Source organism: Coturnix japonica, chromosome 2 (genome assembly GCF_001577835.2).
Source record: "Coturnix japonica isolate 7356 chromosome 2, Coturnix japonica 2.1, whole genome shotgun sequence".
In the NCBI taxonomy this organism is placed as follows: domain Eukaryota; kingdom Metazoa; phylum Chordata; class Aves; order Galliformes; family Phasianidae; genus Coturnix; species Coturnix japonica.
The window spans coordinates 125,871,810-125,881,026 of NC_029517.1; the positions used below are offsets into that span (position 1 = coordinate 125,871,810).

General features: G+C 39.6%; 1 long non-coding RNA gene across 1 annotated transcript; it reads right to left on the reverse strand.

The window, feature by feature from the left end:
- Positions 1-635: 635 nt before the first annotated feature.
- On the reverse strand, positions 636-2,270 carry LOC107310522. The gene is made up of 3 exons (XR_001553619.2): positions 1,805-2,270; positions 1,537-1,702; positions 636-1,007 (listed from the first exon to the last, which is right to left on the reverse strand). It is a non-coding gene; the product is annotated as an uncharacterized LOC107310522 (long non-coding RNA).
- Positions 2,271-9,217: the final 6,947 nt, after the last annotated feature.

Genomic DNA, 9,217 nt, shown 5'->3' on the forward strand with positions numbered 1-9,217 from the left:
TGGGTATGCACTGCCAGATGTACTGAACATCACGCATAACACCAATGCATACTGAATACAGTGTACAAAGGCTGCTTCGGAAATAATGGCTCTTATTTTATTATTTTAGTCCTTTACATCGAGGATGGATATATTGGTGGTACAGCAGTAGAGGCTGAACCTTCCCACCAACATTCCATTACACTTTTTTGCAGCAAGGGAGTAGTCTAACAAACTGGCCTCTAACAATAAGTATGTATGAAGCAGAGGTTTGGAACTGAATTCCTCCATGTGGAAGAAATGTTACCCATCAACATTCATTGACATTTGCTGAAAGTTTATGGAAATCAAACAGTGCATGTTGGCACAATGAGGCTGTGGCTGGTGAGTGTCCATGTTGCCTGGTGTTGTGGTCAACTACAATGGGTATCTACTCTCCTCAGAGGTGTTTAAAACTGGCAGCTGAAACCTATGTAGTATTGATAAGTTCCTGGATTTGGAGGAAAAAATAAAAAGAAAGGAAAAAAAACACACAAAAAAACTGATTTCTAAAGAAAACAGTCTCACTGTGAAGCACAGTACACCAAGATGATGTATTGGGTGGAGTGAGGAAGAGACAGCTTTCTGAAAAATAAGGTATTCTTTCGTTTGCCCCTCTTCTTCCACTGACAGATGAAATACCCTTTAAACAGCAGAGGACCTGAGCACTGCCTCTGATGATGACTGAGTACAGATGTAGTTCTTCAGTTTTTATTTTTGTTTTAAAACATATTCTTTAAGGATGATGGGTGGGGAATGGCCATTTATGAGTACTGTGCCTGCCTTTTATTACAGGAGTACTGCATTATTAAGCAGCACTGTCAGATGTCCCCTGTGGAAATAATGTCTGTTCCTGGTGAGGTTGTGCATCCATCCAGCTTCTTGTTACCATGCTGTGCAATCAGATGGGTTGTTTTACTAGGCTTCCAGGAAATTAGCTTGCTGCAAAAAGTTGAGATGTTCCCTTTGTTAGTTCTGGTGACCCTCACCTGCAACATGATCAAAAAAAACTCGTGATGGAAAAGGAGGATGTTAGGTTTTATGCTGCCTGCCATACCACCAACATCCACCTCTGACATCATGGGCCATCATAATGAAATAGGAGGCATTACTTTTGGAGCAGCCCTCTTTGGTAAAAGCAGCTGAAAGTGCATGAATCACTCCCTTGCAGGTCCACAGGCCTGTTTTTGCTGGAGGCACCAAACAATTGCATATTCTCCACTCCTGCAAGTATCCCTGACTCATCTCAGGCATCAAAACATGCCAAGTAATGTAAAACAAAAACAAAAACAAATCCTACATTGACACTTATTGCGCTCACTGAACTGTTCTCTGGTATTTTCTCACTGTCCCTCTTGCAGCAGACAGAGCGCAAAGGTCAGAGCAGGGCAAAGGGCATAGCAGTGCCCAGCAGACACTTTGAGTGCAGTGAAAATGAAAATTGTTTGCAAAATTGGGCTAATTTGCCAGTACTTCATTTTAGCAGACAACCAAAGAATCTGTTCCAAAAATACTGACCTGTCTTCATTGAAAAGACCCTTTTCTCAGCCATACAACTGAGCACAGTGTACACCTTTTCAGTTACATAGAAGTCTCTTCTCTCAGTATGTGAATTCACACGTTGGCTTTCTGCCTCTCAGACATCAGCAGGATTACAGCCACATGTGCACCCAACACCAGGCAGCTGTTTGGAAGAGGAGAAAGAATACTGGTGTTCAACCGATAGACAGAAGAAATAAAATAGATGAACTGTCAGAAGCCAGTCATAATTTCCTTGGATTAGCACCTCTGCTTTCTTCTCTAACTGCCATGTAGGACTGTGCTTGGTCCCAACCCCAGTCCTGTGTCTCTCTGCAAGATGGAACTTCCATAAAAGAAGCCGGATTTCCTCTGCTCTCATGTTGACAACCTGGCAGCCCTTGGGGGTCTCCTGCAGAACAGCAACAAAGCCCGCATGCTTTGACTGGATCATAACAGCCAGATCGTGACTTTCTTCTTGTATGTATCTTTCAAGCCTGGCAAGTTATCATACATGCAATAGAGAATAATATTATCAGGTGATCACTTTTGGCTACCATAGGGTATGAAAATCACACACTGTGTTAAAAGCCACTAGCGAAAGTGATTGTCAGAATTATTTTAAGCAGATTAAGTTGTTGCCAATCACTCATTCTCTCTGAATTGAACAAAGCTTTAGCAACTGTCAAAAAGAGCAAAAGACTCCGAAATCCTCCTTCTTTCCCTCAGGTAACTTAAATGGAATCTGAGCTGGAAAATAAGGATGTTACAAAAAGATACCTCTTCTCATAAGCAGAAAAGACTTGAATGGGTTAAGCCATATCTGGCTGAGTCCCAACAGACATAAAAATCACCTGTGCCTGCTCTGAAATAAATCAGTGTCCTTTTCTGCTGCTACCGTTGTCTGGAAATAATGCAAATGCAATGGGCCTGCAGTGACATTGTGCCGCACTCGAAGGATACACATAATAAATTGTCCCCTAATACTGTTAAAGAGACATTTTCATCTTACTCAGTAGCTTTTGAGGTTGAACTGTGCTACTTACCAGTTGAGGACTGTGATACGGTGTCATGTCATTCTGCTCTATTATTCATTTAGTCTCTTATTGCTTATATGCACATTTGGTTTTGAGTCTCAAAATGAATTTTGCTGCTTACATTCAATGATAGCATGTTTGCTGGCAAGCAGAAAAAAATGCAGGGAATTTTCTTTCCACTTTGTAGCCGTTGTTTTAATCATTTCTCTTCAGCAGCAGCTGGAACAGATCGTAGATTCATATGATCTGGCTCCATTGCATTCATCACTGGGAAAAATGCATGGCTGTGTTAAAGGAGGACAGAAAAAATTTGTCTGCCCAGCAGGAAGCTATTGCTGTTCCATAATTGTTTGGTAAAAGGAAACTGGAATAAAAATGGAGGTAAATGGGAATCCCTGCCAACCAAAAATCCCATCAAAAGGGGTTTTAACTGACAGGAATCACAACTTAGGAGCTGAATGTGAAAGCTGGAAAGCCCAATATTAAATTAAATAATTACTCATTTAGTTACAAAATTTTAAACCTTAAAATTGTCTGATTGCATCGACTGAGCAGATCTAACAGCAGGACATTTTTTAGACAACAAAGTCAAGAGAGCTCAAATGTAGGAACTATGATAAGAGCTCAAACAGCAAAGCATACTTATACTGCATTTGTTTGTTCGTTTGCTTTTTGTTTTGCTATCTAAGCATCATTAAACTCTCCAAACTCCCAACTGTGTCCTAAAATGGCCATCTATCTGGTGCCAAGGCAAGTATTTGTGCATCCTTACTGAGAAGCAGTTCAGGGAACCGATCCTGCTAGAAAATAAGTGAGGAAAGAAAAAAAATTACTTTCTTCTCGGCTGGTTGCCCAATTCTCTTCGTGCTTTTGCCAGAAGAGGATGGCATGGCACTGAGAACAAGTGCCCATGCAGAGCAGATCCCTTAGCATTGCAACCCATTGCCTGCTCAGCTCTCAGTACCCAAGATACTTTAAATGAATAAAAATCCTGTCTTGGCACCTTTCTGCCTCATTTTCATGTGTGAACACAACAGACAGAACTGAGACAATGAAAATCACTGAACCAGAGTAGTAGCAGAAGGGATTTGGCTTCAGGCACCTGTGCTGTAAAACTTGTAAGCAATATGGTTAAACCCATTAGTCATTTACTGTACATAAGTGTTTCACAGAATAGGGAGCAATAGCTGAGTAAGGGCTAATGCACCGACATGCAGCCACATTTTGAGCTGAGATTCCTAGACTACAACACTAGAGGAAACCCATGGCAATTTCTTAGCCTGGATATTTGTACACCACAGGCCATAGGACGTCTTTGGCCAACTCCCACTTCAAGCCTTGGATATAGGAGTGAAAAGCCATTTTTCAGTTTATGGCACATGGACCTCAGAGAACTATGTCCATAGAAACTACAAAGCCTGCCATGAGATGAGGAGTTTGTAAATGCTGTACAAATGGGCATCTCGAGAAGTTCTCATATATCTGCATATCTAAAACCAACCCATAACCAGTTACTAGAACACAAAACTTTTAGAACACCTCCCAAAACTGACCTGAAATTTTACACTATGACATCAAGGGGTCATTTGTTGTTTGATTATATTTAATTGCCATATTTTTAGCTCAGATGTTCCTTAGTTCAACTCCCAACCATCTTATCTGTTATAATGTGGTCTGTGAACTGAGGAACTCGCTATAATCAAGTCTCTGTTCTCCAAGTGGGTGCTTCCAGGGCAGTTAAATCAGTCTTTAATCCTAAGTCATCTAATCAGGCTGTGCTCTCTGAATCTTTCACAACACAGGATTCTTTCCGCTCCTCCAAAGCTTCAGTGCTTCTCTATGAACACTTTCCCATTTTTCAGTCATTCCTGAGATAAAGAACTTGACAAAACATTGCTGTGGATGCTGCACCACTCAAGCACAGAGGTAACAGAGGCTCTCAACTTTAGGCTCAGACATTGGTACTCATATTTGCAAGGCTGTATTAGCATTTCTGTGAAATGTCTGTAGCTCATGTGAGTCCTTACGCTGCAGAAATCACTCATGTTCTTTGCTCTGTATTGTAGAGCATTTATTTATTTGTTCAGACTTAAGAGAAACTTATGCTCTTTACTTCTACCCTCCCTACAAAGTCATTCGCATTAAGAACGTACTCTGTCTTTGAGGAATAATCACATAGTTAAAGGTTCACATGGGCAACCTCTTCAAATACATCCACACCATTCTCCTTAACCTCTCCTGGATGTTTCAAACACCTACTATACTCTTAAGTCTTTCTGGAAACAATAAGTTTTACATAAAAAAATGACATCAAAGATAGCAAACTACTGTGCTTAGGTCTGCTTTAATTTTACATAAAGAATCTCCTAATATTTGTGACATATTATTTGCCTTTATAACTCCAAACAACCTCAGTTTCACTAGAAAACTCTAGTAAATAAGGATCAATATTGTACATGGGGGAGAAAAATCCAAAAAAACACATTTTTGTTCATACCTGTCAAGGTTATTCACATTTAGAAAATGATCAGGCTCTCAAAATGCTCTTCACTTCCACATGGCTGTACCTGTGTAACTCCAAGCTACAAGATATGGAAGACAAAGAGAAACCCTCACTCTGCCCCCTGTATAAAGGAAATAGCAAGAATAGACAGCAGCTTTGTGTATCTCAAGACCCACAGAAATTTAGCCCATGACTCAGGGCAGTATCCTCTGATACCATTTCATGCTCATTTTGAGAGTACTAGGACTTCTCATAGGCCACACACTTCACAGTACTGCATTGCAGCAGTGTGTAATCCTTGCTTGTTTATAGTCTGGCCACTGCATACTCAGAATTCAGTGGTTAGTTTTGAACATTTCCCAAGCCACAGCCTTCTGCAGGACAGACTGCCTTCAGACGGCACTGGAAGAGAACTGGTGCTGTCACATCCCCAGAAGAATTATGACCATAAGGGAATTTTCCTGGTCAGCTTGAAATTTAGTCTCCAGATATTTTGACCACAAGGTCATTGAAAATATTTTGGTATAAAGTACTGTTGTCTGGGGTATTCTCTGAAAATGGCAGAAGCGCTTTATTTACAATTTGCTGTTCTGTGCATAATTACTGGGGACACTAAAATTCTCTCAGTTAACGCAGTCTCTGAGTCACACCAGTACTCCTCCATGTCCTCTACCATGAAAAGTTTTTCTGAAGGCAATAAATAGAAAAGAATACACTACACTAGGACCCAGATTGTCCCTTAATTAGAGCAATTTCACTGATCCTCAATGCAAACATCTGAAATAAATAAGCTTCTTTAACACTGAAAGTAAGTCCTACCAGCATGAACACTGAAATGTTTGTATCCAAAATTACAATGAGAACATAGGAACCTCCATGTGAAGCATATAAAGTGATCACATGCTGTTCCCCTGTCAAGAGCTCTTCCAGATAACACAGTGTTTGATCCTCCCCCTGGATATACCAGGGCAGTCTTATGGCTTCCCATGGGCAGATTCTGCTTCCACTTGAAACCATTTCCAAACCAGAGACTACATGAGTTTGAAGCCTTCCCTGATGTTCTATATACAGCTTCCAAAATGTAAACACTGGCATATTAACTTTATTGAGTGAGGAACAAAGTGTTAAGAACAATCCAAGAGGTGACACAGGTGACAACCATTCATTTCTCTAACCATAGACTCTTATACAGCATGGATTTTCTCACCTCTGGGCCTCATAGAGCCCACGTCATCATTTCTCAGGCACCTCATTTCTTTCTGCATTATTACAGGGTGGTACTAAGATGAAGACAAAACTCAGCCAAGAACATTTTCAAAGGCTGATCTAACCCTCTACTCAAATAATGTCTGCTAATGCACTCTTGTCTGTGATAGCCCTGTAGCATTTAAAGCTAATTAGTAACCCTTTCAGCATGGTACCTTCCCATGAAATGCAGTCATCAAACAATTATGCCAAGGAATAATTTGACCATCTGGACAAATAATAGATTTTGCTGTACTTCATTATTTTTAAACACACAAGCTTACAATATAATTGCCAGTTGCATTTCTTGCTTTACACCTTTCTGAAGAAAACCATCAAGGAACCAGTATTTCAGGCTGTGAACCTACTGAGGCAGAGCCTGAGGAGACACTGTCAAGAGGGATACCACAGTCTCAAATACAGGCAGAACAGAGCTGAGGAAGGACTTTTGATCTTCAGTCCAAGCTGGTATCTGGCCAAAAACCTTCTAAATTCCTAGGGGTGGTGATGAGCCTCCCCTCAATACTTTCTGATCCTCAAACGCCCTCACAATGCACCCTCACATCACAGCTTCTTGGAAAACTCCACCCTCATTTCTCTTTTTAAATCTGTACTCCTTGAAAATCCAGTATTTGCATTACTGCAGTTTCTTATTCACAGTAGCGTTTACATTCTCAGCCTTCCTTTCATCAAAGTAATGTCCACACCTCTTCTTAGTAATAATGCACCATACACAGTCAACGTTAGACACTGTTGAGGCAAAGATGCTGGTATATATAACAACATCAGTGTGTATGTAGAGGAAGTCTAAGGTGTTTGCCCAAAAGGAGTGAAATTCCTCTATTTATCTCAAAAAATGTTAACCCCTGGACTCAAAGTCCAGCCAACACCATTTTCCAGAATATCTGGCCTTTGACTAATTATCTTTAAACTTCACTACCATATTGTCACTCTAGGGGAAACTGGATATTTCTGCTACTTTCTTCCAAAAGCAGGCTTCTCCATGCAGCAGAAGGCTCCTCAAGAAGCTTACCTTGTGTCATTATGGTTTCTTCAGACTTCTGGAAGGGAATAACATCACTACACAGACAAGGAGCCATGGGCTAAAAGAGCATTGTGGTGTGCCAGAAACATCAGGCAGCTTTCCCAAATGTTTTGCTAATTTTGTCGTTGACCCTAAGGCCAAAAATTTGAACCAGAAAATCACCGAGGACATTGAAACACACATATCTTCATTGTATCTGTTCCAAATCAATGTCAACAGCTGGGCTCTCCAAAATCATGTTTCGCCCTCAGAATGTAGGCATTTAAATTTTAAATTAGTTTTTCAGTTTTTAATGGATTTCTCTCTTAAATATTCCAAAACTATTTTCTTTAATATAAATATATATGTATATATTATATATGTATATATATTCTCATACAGAATGTAGAAAGAGCTCAGCTGAGCAGTACCAAAATATCACAAAATATGAAAAACTGCATCAAATCAAATAGAACGTATGGCCAAAGAAAAATGAAAATAAAATAGTAAAACAAATTTTAAAAGGGAAAAACAAACAAACAAATACAAGTTCTGAGCAAACTGGACTTCATAGCAAATATTATGGAATGTTTGTTGAGATGTTACAAAGAGTCCTTTCTAACCATCATCACAACTCTGCCCAGTTACTTTCTACCTCTTTGGAGCTGATAAATCTTTTGCATGGCTAAGGCTTCTACTTTGTTGAGCTTTTACACACATGCCAAAATGAACTGTTTAATTAATGTCTCAGATCTTGAGTTTGTAAAACTCAGTCATCAGTTGTCTTTCAGAGGAGCTCAGGCTGGGAGCATTGATGTTGAGATTTAGTGTTAGCCTAACTTCATTATTTATAAAATCAGCATCATGGAGAGCTTTTAAAAGCCCTTATTTACTCTCGACACCAGCAGCCTTCAGGAAAACATTCAAGGGATAAGTCTACAGCCTTTTGCAAGCTGATAGAAGCTTGCTCTGCCAAAGTTACAAGCTAATTCCGGGTTGTGTTAACACAGTGCAGAGCCAGTATGTGCAGACTCTCAGACTTATTAGCTTAGTTTCAGAAACACGATGACTAGAGCTACAGGGCTTCCAGATTGCTAACAGTACAGTCAGAGCAAGCTTATACTTGTCCACAAATAATACACATGTTTCTTCTAGAGAGGATGCAGTTATGCCTGAAAATTTATGCAGTTGCACCTGTAAACCTTATAGAACTTTACAGTTTCTCCCCAGAAATGTAGCTATAGTAGTAGAAATGAAATTCTGATTTTTCACAATGAAGGCACTGATAAGAAACCTGCAAGTGATGCTAGTAGACATAATGAATCAAGTATTACTTCTGTAAAATGCATGCTTTTCTGCACCATGGGTGTTCCCAGCAACTCAAATAGCAGTTTCAGTGTGTTTGCAGAACATCTGTGCTTATGAATTCAGGAGAAAAGGGTTTGACATGAACAGCCATTTCTTGCCTTTTTTAATGTCATTGTCTTCAACATCATATAGGGAAGATGATGAAAGATTTTAGAAGATAAAAATACATAGAATAGTTTCAGTTGGAAAAGACCTATAAATATCACTGAACCCAACCAAATTGTCTTCCTAGGGAGGTCGTTGAAGCCACAAGAGGCATTTGGATGATGCACTGAATAATATGTTTTAACTTTGGGCCAGCCCCAAACTGTTGGGCCAAATGACTTCCATAGATCTTCCCATTCTGCAACTATTCTATATTTCTATCATAAGCAAATAACAGAAAATCAAAGAAATTGTTTTACTAACTAGGAAATAAAATTTATTCTTAAAAAACAAAGAGCAAAGCTTAATCACCAAGAACACAATAGCCTGAATTTCACAGAAAAACAAATAATTTTCTGG